Here is a 14,027-nt window from a genome sequence, read left to right on the forward strand (position 1 = left end):
AATAACACCTTCCTCCCACTTAAGCTATTTTTTTCTAGCTAAGTGTGATGATTCAATCATGTTACATGTCATCCCTCCTCACCCAATATGATTTTGCTAAAAATTAGGGTATTCTAATATTGTGCTCTCTTCAACCATACTTGTCTCTGGACACACACACCTCCAAGCCTTCTGAAGAGATGAAACTGCTTTCACCGATTTATTGGTTCATATCCAACTTTTTCAAGTTCCAACTAGTCTCTGCTTGGAGACAAAACCATCTTTTATATTCAGTAAATATTTACTGGCCATGTACGATATGCCAGGAACAATGCTAGGTCTCAGAAATATAAAAATATGCCAGGTCCCTTCCTTTAAAGAGCTTATGCACTGTGAGAAGGAGAGGCCCATAAAAAAGTAAGTAGCAAAATGTGAGAGGTGCTGCAAGAGACATGTGCAACAGGCATATTAGGGAACCTGTAAGTCACTCAATAAGACTATAGCATAGGCTGTGAGTGCCCAATAGAAATGAAGCGAAAAAGGTTAGCAGAGATGAGATCTTAGAAGGCCTTGAATGCCAGACTAAGGACTTTGGGTTTGAAGGAAAAAAAGGAAAGGTGCTGGGGAATGATGAGAAAATACTCCTAGAGTTTTGGGGAAAGTTACTCGCTAAGGAGGACATTTGAGCAGAAATCTGAAGAAAATGAGAGTATGCCTGGCAGATATCACAGAGACAAATTTTCACAGTAAAGGAAATAGCAATGACAAAGATTGTGACAAGGGAGTATGTCTGGAATGTCTGAGGAACAGCAATGAGGGCAGTGTGAAGAGAGAGGGTTATGCAAGGAATATTCAAGTCAGAAATGAGGTTAGAGAGGAAGCCAAGAGCCAGATCATGTAGAACCTTGTAGACTATCATTAAGGACTCTGGGTTTCACTGTAAGTGACCCGAGAAGCCATTGAAGGATTCTGGGCAGGAGAGCCATTTGATTTGAATTATTTTTACTCTGGCAGCTGTATAGAGAATAGACTGTAAAGGGGTAACAGGGAGGGAGGAAGGAAGATTCAAGGCATGATTACAGTCTGCATGAGGTTGGAACTGGTAGCAGCTGGATCTGGTGAAGACCAATTACATTCTAGATCTATTTTTCCATGAAGTCTTTTACTTTTGCCACAAAGACTTCTACCACATTAGGCCACAAATCCCTTCTTTTACCAAATTATAAACACCTGTGGAGAGTCAAATTTCACCTTAACTTTATATGTTTCATATATATATATATATATATATATATATATATATATATATATATACACACACACACACACAGTTTTATAAATAAGACTTCAAGATAATTCAAATCATAATGTATTTCTTTTGGCAAGCCCTATTTCCTAGTATATGGTACAAAGCATAAAAGTAAACATTCAAGGGTAGGGGGAGGGACAAAATGGTAGAGTAGAAAGACCCTGAACTCACCTTCTCCTATGGGCACTCCGAAGTTGCAACTACTTACAGAGCTATGAAAATGACCCAAAGACTAGCAGAAAAGATTTTCCACAACTAAAGATATAAAGAAAGAGTCACAATGAAACATGTAGGAGGAGCAGAGATTCAATATTAAAGGACCCACATAAATGAGTGGGCAACCCACAAATGGTAGGAATATCACAACTGCAGAGGTCCTCCCCAGAAAGTGAGGGGTCAGATCCTACATGGGGCTCCCCAGCTTGGGGTTCCTGCACCAGAAGGACAAGCACCCAGGACATTTGGCTTTGAAACCAAGTGGGGCTTACATTCAGGAGGGCTGGAGGAAACAGAGACTCCACTCTTAAAGGGCATGTGCAAAATCTCATGTACTCTGAGTCCCAGCACAGAAGCAGTAGTTTGAAAGGAGCCTGGGTCAAACCAACTTGCTCATCTTGGAGAGTTTCCCAGAGAGGGAGGAGAAGACTGGGATTCTTCCTGGGGGTGGAGACACTGGCAGCAGCCATTTTGGGGAGCTCATTCTACCGTGATGAACCAGTGCTGGCAAGCACCATTTTGGAATCCTCCCTCTAACCTACTAGTGCTAGGGGGCCTGCCCCACCCACCAGCGGGTCCACAGCAGCCACATGGACCGCCAGATCACAGAGCCAGCCATGTGTGAAGCCTACCCCACCCTCCAGCAAGCCCACATCCACCACACGACTCAGGGCCTTGCAGTCAATTGGGCTGGGGGTGAAGGGGAGCAGCCCCACCTCCCAGTGCACCCACAGTACGTGGCCTCACCACAACAGAAGGGCAAATGCAGCCTACATAGGGAGCATCCGCAGGGCATATAGCTCTGGTGACCAGAAGGGGGTGATGTGCCACTGGGTCCCACAATACATCTCCTATATAAAGCTACTTCTCCAAGATCAGGAAATGTAACCAACCTACTAAATACATAGACATAAAAACAGAGAATTACGCAAAATGAGGATAAGAAGCAATATATTCCAAAAGAAGGAACAATACAAAACCTCAGGGAAAAAACTTAAAGTGGAGATAAGCAATCTACCCCATAAAGAGTTCTGGGTAATGACAATAAAGATACTCACTGAACTCAGGAGAGGAATGGACCAACACAGTGAGAATTTCAACAAAGAGTTAGAAAACATAAAGAACCAAACAAAGTGGAAGAATACAATAACTGAAATACACTAGAAGGAATCAATAGTAGACTAGATATAGTAGACCCAGAGGAACAAATCAGCAGTCTGGAAGACAGAGCTGTGGAAATTCACCTAGCTGAACAAAAAAAAAAACAGAAAAAGAACTTTTTAAAATGAGGATAGTTTAAGAGACCTCTGGAACAGCATTAAGTATACTAACATTTGAATTATAGGGGTCCCAGAAGGAGAACAGAGAAAGAAGGGGGAAGAGAACTTATTTGAAGAAATCACAGCTGAAAATATCCCTAACCTGGCAAAGGAAAAAGACATCCAGGCCCAGGAAGTAAAGAGAGTCCCAAACAAGATTAACCCCAAAAGGTCCACAACAAGACACATTATAATTAAAATGGCAAAAATTAATTGTAAAGAGAGAATCCTAAAAGCAGCAAGAGAAAATCAACTAGTTAGGTACGAGGGAAGTCCCATAAAACCACAAGCTGATTTTTCAGCAGAAACTTTGTGGGCCGTAAGGGAGTAGAACAATACACCCAAAGAGATGAAAGGAAAAATACCTACAACCAAGAATACTCTACCCAACAAGGTTATCATTCAGAGTTGAAGGAGAGATAAAGAGTTTTACAGATAAGCAAAAGCTAGAAAGACTTCAGCACCACCAAACTGGCCTTACAAAAAATGTTAAGGGACTTCTCAAAGCAAAAAAGAAAAGGCCACAACTAGAAATGTAAAAATTATGAAAGGAAAAATCTCACTGGTAAAGGCAAACATACAGTAAAGGTAGTGGATCAACCAGTTATAAAGCTAATAGGAAGTTTAAAAGGCAAAAGTAGTAAAATTCACCTATATCTACAATAAGTAGTCAAAGGATACACAAAACAAAAAGAGGAAGAAATCAAAAAATACCTGGAGGCAAATGAGAGTGGAAATACAATGATCCAAAATTGATGGGATGAAGTAAAAGCAGTTCTGAGAGGGAAGTGACACAAGCTTACTTCAGAAACAAGAAAATCTCAAACAACCTAAACTTACACCTAAAGGAACTAGAAAAAGAAGAACAAACAAAACCCAAAGTTAGTAGAGGGAAAGAAATAAATATCAGAGAAGAAACAAATGAAAAAAAGACTAAAAACAAACTGAAAAATAAAAACCACCAATTACACTAAAGGCTGGTTCTTTGAAAAGATAAATAAAATTGATAAATCATTAGATTCATCAAGAAAAAAGAGAGAGGGCCCAAATCAATAAAATCAGAAATGAAAGAGAAGTTAAACAGATACCACAAAAATACAAGGATCATAAGAGATTACCACAAACAAGAATTATATGCCAATAAATTGGACAACCTAAAAGAAATGGATAACTTCCTAGAAATGTACAGTCTCCCAAGACTAAATCTGAAAGAAACAGAAAACTTGAACAGACCAATTACCAATAATGAAATTGAATCAGTAATGAAAAAACCCCCAACAAACAAAAGTCCAGGACCAGAAAACTGTTAGAACTAATAAACAAATTTGGTAAAGTTGCAGGATACAAAATCAATATACAAAAATCTGTTGCATTACTATACACTAATAATGAACTATCAGAAAAAGAAATTAAGAAAATCCCATTTACAATTTCATCAGAAAGAATAAAATACCTAGGAATAAATCTAATGAAGGAGATAAAAAACCTGTACTCTGAAAACAATGAGACATTAATGAAAGAATTCAAAGATGACAAAAACAACTGGACAGATGTGCAGTGCTCATGCATTCGTGCTCATTGTTAAAATGGCCATACTACCCAAGGCAATCTACAAATTCAGTGTAATCCCTAGCAAAACACCACTGGCATTTTCTACAGAACAAGAATAAATAATTCTAAATAATTTTTATGGAAACACAAAAGACCCTGAATAGCCAAAACAATCTTGAGGAGGAAAAACAATGCTGAAGGTAGCATACGCCCTGATTTAAAACTATACTACAAAGCTTCAATCATCAAAACAGTATGGTACTGGTATAAAAACAGACACACAGATCAATGAAACAGAATAGACAGCCCAGAAGTGAACCACACTGATATGAGCAATTAATCTTCAATAAAGGAGGAAAGAATATACAATAAGGATAAGACAGCCACTTCAATAATTGGTGCTGGGAAAACTGGAAAACTACATGCAAGAGAATCAAACTGGAGTACTCTCTCACACTATGCACGAAAATAAATTCAAAATGGATTAAAGACTTAAATGTAAGACCTGAAAACATAAAACTTCTAGAAGAAAACAGGCAGCGTGCTCATTGACACTGGTCTTATAATATTTTTTGGATATGTATCCAGAAAAACAAAAGCAAAAATAAACAAATGGGACAACATCAAACTAAAAAGCTTTTTGCATGGTGAAGGAAACTATGAACAAAAGGAAAAGGCCAATTACTGAATGGGAGAAGATTTACAAACAATGTATCCAATAAGGGGTTAATACCCACCCCCCCCAAAAAACAGAACCCATACAATTCAACGTCAGAAAACCAAACAACCTGATTAAAAAGGGGACAGAGGATCTGAACAGACATTTTTCCAAAGAAAACATACAAATGGCCTACAGGCACATGGAAAGATGTTCAACATCACTCATCATCAGGGAAATGCAAATCAAAACCACAGTGAGATACCACCTCACACCTGTCAGAATGGCTGTTATCAAAAAGACAACAAGTAAGGGTTGGCAAAGATGTGGAGAAAAGGGAACTCTTGTGCACTGTTAATGGGAATGCAAGTTGGTGCGGCCATTATGGAAAACATTATAGAGATTCTTCAAAAATTAAAAAATATAACTACCATATGATCTAGCAATTCCACTCTTGGGTATATATCTGAAGAAAACAAAAACAGTAATTATAAAAGATACATGCACCCCTATTTCATTCCAGCATTATTTACAATAGCCAAGATATGGAAGCAACCAAAATGACCACCAATAGATGAATGGATAAAGAAGGTGTGTGTGTTTGTGTGTGTGTGTGTATGTATGTATATATCACACACACACAATGGAATACTACTCAGCCATTAAAAAGAATGAAATCTTGCCACTGCAACAACATGGATGGACCTAGAAGGTATTATGCTAAGTAAAATAAGTCAAAGAAAGACAAATACTGTATGATTTCACTTATATGTGCAATCTAAAAAACCAAAGGAGTGAACAAACATAACAAAACAAAAACAGAGCTATAGATACGTAGAATGAACAGGTGGTTGCCAGAGGGGAGATGTGTGGGGAGAGGAAAGAAAAAGTGAGGGAGACTAAGAGGTACAAACTTCCAGTTGCAAAATAAATGCATCACAGGTATGAAATTACATATATATACATTTAGTACATTAAGGGAATATAGTCAATAACTATGTAATATCTTGTATGGTGACATACTGTAAAAAGACTCATCTTGGTGATCAGTTTAAAATGTACAGAAATATCAAATCACTATGTTGTATAACAGGAATTAACGTAGTGTTGCAGGTCAATACATCGAAAACAAACAAATAGACAAACTCATAGAAAAAGAGACCAGATTTCTGGTTGCCAGAGGCAGGGGTGGGGGGATTGGATGAAGGCAATCAAAGGTACAAACATCCAGCTATAAGGTAAATAAGTACTAGGAATGTGATGTACAACAAAATAAATATAATCAACACTGCTGTATGTTATATATGAAAATTGTTAACAGGGTATATCCTAAGAGTTCTCATCACAAGGGAAAAAAACCCATTTTTTTCTATTTCTTTAATTCTGCATCTATAATGACATGATGGATGTTCGCAAGTCAAATCATTATGCTGTTTATGTTAAACTTATAAGGTGTTGTATGTCAATAATATCTCAATAAAACTGGAAGAAAAATTATTAAAAAAGAAAGCAAACAGAAACAAAAGAAAGAAAGAAAATCATCTGTTTAAAGAAAAAATAATAACAATATATAGTAGGGTTATAACACATTATTAAATATATATGTAGCACTAAAATGTATGATAACAATAGCACAAAGGGCAGTGGAAAAAAATGAAAGAATGTTGTTGTAAGGTAGTAACATTATAAATGAAATAGTACAATATTTAAAGGTAGGCAAAATTTTCTTGAGATACAAAAAGCATGAACCATAAAAGAAAATGATAAAATAGACTTCAAAACTGAAAACTTCTGCTTTTTGAAAGACATTGTTAAGAAAAGGGGGGGAAAGAACCACACTCCAGGAGAAAATATTTGCTATAAATATATCTAACAAAGGATTTACATGCAGAACATACCAATAATTTTTTTTTTTTTTTTTGGTACGCGGGCCTCTCCCGTTGCGGAGCACAGACTCCGGACGCGCAGGCTCAGCGGCCATGGCTCACGGGTCCAGCCGCTCCGCGGCATGTGGGATCTTCCCAGACCAGGGCACAAACCCGTGTCCCCTGCATCGGCAGGCGGACTCCCAACCACTGCACCACCTAACCATTTTTACTGAAGAATTAATTTACAATGTTGTGTTAGTTTCAGGTGTACAGCAAAGTGATTCAGTTATATATTTACTATATCATATAGATTTATTTATATGTGCATATATATATATATAATTCTTTTTCAGATTCTTTTCCATTATAGGTTATTATAAGATATTGAATATAGTTCCCTGTGCTATACAGGTTTTTGTTGCTTATCTATTTTATATATAGTAGTGTGTAATTTATGTGTTTAGTTACAGCCAGTGAATACCTAGGCATTTGCCTAAATTTCCATCTTTAAGAACTACCTAACTCACTTTATTCCAATAATCTTGACATAACAGTAGTCATTACATTTGGAGGTGATTCAGTATCTTTACCTTGGCCCATCTGCAATTTCAAAAGCTTGGGCCATAAGCCCTGGGCCCTGAGAGCAGAGAGCACCACCAGCAAGAACTTCAGACTAACATGGGCAAGAGCTCTCTGTCTGGTCAAGTGCACCAAGTAGGCACTCTCTGAAAAAAGGAATTGTTTTCCACTATGGGATAAGGACCCTGAGATAACCTGAAGCACATGAGGGCAAAGAGGTTACAAAGCAAGATGGCACACAGCTCCAGAGGATCTCCTAGAAATCACTACACAAAAGAACCAAAGAATGGAAAACCTAACCTTACGGATATTTCTAGGTTAAAAAACATAGGAGGAGATCTCAGCCTTTGAGTTACATGATCCAATGATCCAATGTATAACCGGTCTAGTGAATTTCAATGGCATTTTCTAAACTTTACATCTAGGAGAAAGCAAACAGCAAAGACCTACTGTGTCAGCCTTCCAGCCTATTAGCACATAAACCAGGAGCCAGCCACAAACTCACCTGCCTATAGGAGCAGAAGCCAAAAATATAAACTCTTATGTGAATTTCCTATTTCTTGAAGTTTGACAATTAATTAAACTTTCTTTTTAAAACACACAAGTTAAACCAGTTGTATTCATGAGCCAGATTTGGCCCATAGATCACCAGTCTAGGATCTCAGATATTAACATCATATAACACACAAGCCAGCCAATTTTCCAAAACACTCTTCCCTGCTCCCATGCCCCTTTGTGCTTCCTTTCTGCCTTCTCTTTTCCTCAGTATGCCAACTTATTGCAAGCTACACAGCTCAGTGGATTCTAGGGTGCATGTGAAGTGTGTGTAAAGGCTGCTATACTATCTCACTCACCCTATTCAAGAGTCAGCCAAACTCTGATCTTAATATAAGGAACTGCCATTTTGGAAATGAAGATTTATTACTAGTCACAGTTATGTTGTTAGGTCAGACTGCTGAGACCAAGTATAGTATAAGTAAAGGGTAAGTCTTAAACCTCCAAAAATGTCTCTTTTTTTTTCATTTTTTTAAGAACACTTCGATATCCTGTTTCACCTATCAATGACTGTTCTCAGGGTCACAGTTATGGCATAAAGCCAGAATTATTTCATGCAAGAAGCAAAGGAATAACCCTCAAAAGAAATTCATTAACTAAACTAAAAACCATTTCCATTGAAATTGCTGCAGAATTAGCTTCTACAACAAAGTAGACTGATTACCTACTTTAAAGCATTTTATCTAAGGGGATCCTATTCCAATCAAAGTAAGTCAAAAGGTTTAAGGAATGACTAATTCCTCCTGGGATTCAACCTATGTATCTAGTTTGCACAGACCTAGATATGATACACTTTCCCACAGATTCTAACAGGATTGCTATATTAGATAATCTTTGTTATTCATATAAACAAATTATGGTCCTCATAACCTAGAAGACTTTTTTCTTTCACTATGTAAAGTTCTAAAAACTATGGTTTTCAATGCAGGGTGTCTGAAATATATTCACTTGAGCAGGACTGATCAGGGAAATTTAATATATGTCACCATCTATACACACTAGTCTATTATTGCTGACACCTAAGAATAATAAATTCTCCATTCTATCCATCCTTTTCCACCTCAAAGCCTCTACTGAAAATATTTTAGCAGATGGCTGACTCTGACATCAATTTGGAAACAACCAGCTTTAATTCCTAGATGAGATCAAAATGAACAGTTGGGGGTAGAACAGACCAATGATATCACAAATGTAACTGATGCAGATTGGAACTCATACATTTTTAAACACCTTCCATTTGATTTCCTAGAAGCCAGTCCTCAAATGAGAATTTCTTCAGTCAGCTTCCACTGAGCTTCCAACTGACTCTACCCAGAAAGGCTCTCATTCAGATTCCACAGAGAAATCAAAAGCTTTACAGACAAGCAAAAGCTAAGAGGATTCAGCACCACCAGACCAGCTTTGCAACAAATGCTAAAGGAACTTCTCTAAGTGGAAAAGGAAAGGCCACAACTAGAAACAAGAAAATAGCAAATGGAAAAGCTCACTGGTAAAGGCAAGCACACAGTAAAGGTTGGAAATCATCTGCACACAAATGAGATATCAAAACCAGCAACTGCAAGAAGAAGAGAACACAAATGCAGGATATTGGAAATGCACTTGAAATCAAAAGACCAACAACTTAAAACAATCTTGTTTATATATAGAGACTGCTATATCAAAACCTCAGGGTAACCACAAACTGAAAATCTACAATAGATACATACGCATGAGAAAGAAAGGAATCCAAACACAACACTAAAGTTAGTTATCAAATTACAAGAGAATAAAAGAGGAAGGGAAGAAAAAACACCTACAAAAACAAATCCAAAACAATTAACAAAATGGCAGTAAGAACATGCATATCAATAATTATCTTAAATGTAAATGGATTAAATGCTCCAACCAAAAGACATAGACTGGCTGAATGGATATAAAAACAAGACCCGTATATACATGTCTACAGGAGAACCACTTCAGATCTAGAGACATACACACTGAAAGTGAGAGGATGGAAAAAGGTATTCCATGCAAATGGAAATCAAAAGAAAGCTGGAGTGGCAATACTCATATCAGACTGTTGTAACAGACAAAGGACGACACTACATAATGATCAAGGAATCAATCCAAGAAGAAGGTATAACAATTGTAAATATATATGCACCCAACATAGGAGCACCTCAATATATAAGGCAAATACTAACAGCCGTAAAAGGAGAAATCAACAGTAACACAATAATAGTGGGGGACTTTAACACCAAACTTTCATCAATGGACCATCAAGATGGTCCATCCATTTCTATCAGATCATCCAGATAGAAAATCAATAAGGAAACACAGGCCTTAAATGACACATTAGACCAGATGAACTTAATTGATATTTATAAAGCATTCCATCCAAAAGCAGCAGAATAAACATTCTTCTCAAGTGCACATGGAACATTCTCCAGGATTGATCACATGCTGGGCCACAAAGCAAGCCTCAGTAAATTTAAGAAAACTGGAATCATATCAAGCAACTTTTCCAACCACAACACTACGAGATTAGAAATCAACCACAAAAAAAAAAAAAAAGGTGAAAAACACAAACACATGGAGGCTAAACAATATGCTTCTAAACACCCAACGCATCACTGAAGAAATCAAAAGGGGAAATCAAAAAATACCTAGAGACATATAAAAATGAAAACACAAAAATCCAAAACCTATGGGATGCAGCAAAAGTAGTTCTAAGGGGCAAGTTCATAGTAATACAATCTTACATCAGGAAACAAGAAAAATCACAAATAAACAACCTAACCTTGCACCTAAAGCAACTAGAGAAAGAACAAACAAAACCCACAGTTAGTAGAAGGAAAGAAATCATAAAGATCAGAGCAGAAATAAATGAAATACAAATGAAGAAAATAGAAAAGATCAATGAAACTAAAAGCTAGTTCTTTGTAAAGATAAACAAAATTAACAAACCTTTATCCAGACAGATTAAGAAAAAGAGGGAGAAGGCTCAAATCAATAAAATTAGAAATGAAAAAGAAGTTACAATGGACACCACAGAAATACAAAGGATCATAAGAGACTACTACAAGCAACTATATGCCAATAAAAAGGACAACCAAGAAGAAATGGACAAATTCTTAGAAAGGTACAATATCCCAAGAGTGAGCCAGGAAAAAACAGAAAATATGAACAGACCTATCACAAGTACTGAAACTGAAACTGTGATAAAAAAAAAAAAACTCTCAACAGCAGGACAGGAATAAAGACACAGACATAGAGAATGGACTTGAGGACACGGTGAGGGGGAAGGGTAAGCTGGGACAAAGAGACAGAGTAGCATGGACATAATATACACTAGTAAATGTAAAACAGATAACTAGTGGGAAGCAGCCACATAGCACAGAGAGGTCAGCTCGGTGCTTTGTGTCCACCTAAAAGGGTGGGATATGGAGGGTGGGAGGGAGACGCAAGAGGGAGGAGATATGGGGATGTATGTATATGTATAGCTGATTCACTTTGTTATACAGCAGAAACTAACACACCATTGTAAAGCAATTAAACTCCAATAAAGATGTTAAAAAAAAAACTCCCAATGAACAAAAGTCCAGGACCAGTTGGCTTCACAGGAAAATTCCATCGAACATTTAGAGAAGAGTTAACACCTACCCTTCTGAACTATTCCAGAACACTGCTGAGGAAAGAAAACCCCCAAAATCATTCTATGAGGCCACCCTCACCCTGATACCAAAACCAGACAAAGATACCACACAAAAAGAAAATCACAGGCCAATATCACTGATGAACATAGATGCAAAAATCCTCAGCAAAATACTAGCAAACTAAATCCAACACTGAATTACAATGATCATACACTATGACCAAGTCAGATTTATCCCAGGGATGCAAAGGTTTTTCAATATCTGCAAATCAATCAGTGTTATACACCACATCAACAAATTGAAGAATAAAAACCATATGATCATCTCAATAGATGCAGAAGAAGCTTTTGACAAAATTCAACGTCCATTTATGATAAAAAAAAAAACAACTCTCCAGAAAGTGGGCATAGAGGGAACATACCTCAACATAATAAAGGCCATATATGACAAACTTACAGCTAACATCATACTCAACAGTGAAAAGCTGAAAGCACTTCCTCTAAGATCATGTACAAGACAAGGATGGCCACTTTTATTCAACATAGTTTTGGAAGTCTTAGTAAAAGCAATCAGAGAAGAAAAAGAAATAAAAGGAATCCAAATTAGAAAAGAAGAAGTAAAACTGTCACTGTTTGCAGATGACATAATACTATACATAGAAAATCCTAAAGGTGCCACCAGAAAACTACTAGAGCTCATCAATGAATCTGGTAAAGTTACAGGATACAAAATTAATACACAGAAATCTGTTGCATTTCTATACACTAACTACCAATGATCAGAAAGAGAAATTAAAGAAACAATCCCATTTACCATCGCATCAAAAAGATTATAATACCTAGGAATAAACCTACCTAAGGAGACAAAAGACCTGTACTCTGGAAACTGTAAGACACTGATGAAAGAAATCGAAGATGACACAAACAGATGGAAAGATATACCATGTTCCTGGATTGGAAGAATCAATATTGTCAAAATGACTATACTATCCAAGGTAATCTACAGATTCAGTGCAATCCCTATCTAATTACAAGTGGCATTTTTCACAGAACTAGAACAAAAACTTTCACAATTTGTATGGAAACACAAAAGACCCCCAATAGCCAAAGGAATCTTGAGAATGGAAAACGGAGCTGGAGGAATCAGGCTCCCTGACTTCAAAACTATACTACAAAGCTACAGTAACCAAGACAGTATGGTACTGGCAGAAAAACAGAAATATAGATCAATGAAACAGGATAGAAAGCCAAGAAATAAACTCACGTACCGATGGTTAATTAATCTATGACAAAGGAGGCAAGACTATACACTGGAGAAAAGACAGTCTCTTCAATAAATGGTACTGGGAAAACTGGACAGCAACATGTAAAAAAAATGAAATTAGAACATTCTTTAACACCAAACACAAAAATAAAATGAATTAAAGACCTAAATGTAAGGCCAGATACTATTAAACTCTTAGAGGAAAACACTCTTTGACATAAATCACAGAAAGATCTTTTTTGGTCCATCTCCTAGAGTAATGGAAATGAAAACAAAAACAAATGGGACCTAATTAAACTTAAAAGCTTTTGCACAGCAAAGGAAACCATAAACAAGATGAAAAGACAACCCACAGAATGAGAGAAAATATTTGCAAATGATACGACCAACAAGCAATTAATCTCCAAAATTTACAAACAGCTCATGTGGCTCAATATAAAACACACACACACACACACACACACACACACACAATCAAAAAATGGACAGAAGACCTAAATGGACATTTCTCCAAAGAAGATACAAGTGGCCAAGAGGCATACGAACAGATAATCAACATCACTAATTATTAGAGAAATGCAAATCAAAACTACAATGAGATATCACCTCACACCAGTCAGAATGGCCATCATCAAAAAATCTACAAACAATAAATGCTGGAGAGGGTGTGGAGAAAAGGGAACCCTCCTACACTGTTGGTGGGAATGTAAATTGATACAGCCACTGTGGAGAACAGTATGGAGGTTCCTTAAGAAAGTAAAAATAAACCTACCTCACGATTCAACAATTCCACTCCTGGGCATATATCCAGAACAAAACATGGATCAAAAGGATACATGTACCCCAATGTTCACTGCAGTGCTGTTTACAATAGCCAAGACATGGAAGCAACCTAAATGTCCACCAACTAACAGATGAATGGATAAAGAAGTGGTACATATGTACAAAAGAATATTACTCAGCCATCAAAGTAAATGAAATAATGTCATTTGCACCAACATGGATGGACCTGGAGATTATCATACTAAGTGAAGTCAGACAGAGAAAGACAAATAACATATGATATCGCTTATATGTGGAATCTAAAAAAATTGA

General features: G+C 36.8%; 1 protein-coding gene across 2 annotated transcripts in view; it reads right to left on the reverse strand.

Moving 5' to 3' along the window:
• DEPDC1B (DEP domain containing 1B) overlaps positions 1-14,027 on the reverse strand; it is a 96,926-nt gene that overhangs the window by 18,913 nt on the left and 63,986 nt on the right. The gene's annotated exons all lie outside the window — the stretch shown is intronic.

The sequence above is a fragment of the Phocoena phocoena genome, chromosome 3 (genome assembly GCF_963924675.1).
Source record: "Phocoena phocoena chromosome 3, mPhoPho1.1, whole genome shotgun sequence".
Taxonomy (NCBI): Eukaryota; Metazoa; Chordata; class Mammalia; order Artiodactyla; family Phocoenidae; genus Phocoena; species Phocoena phocoena.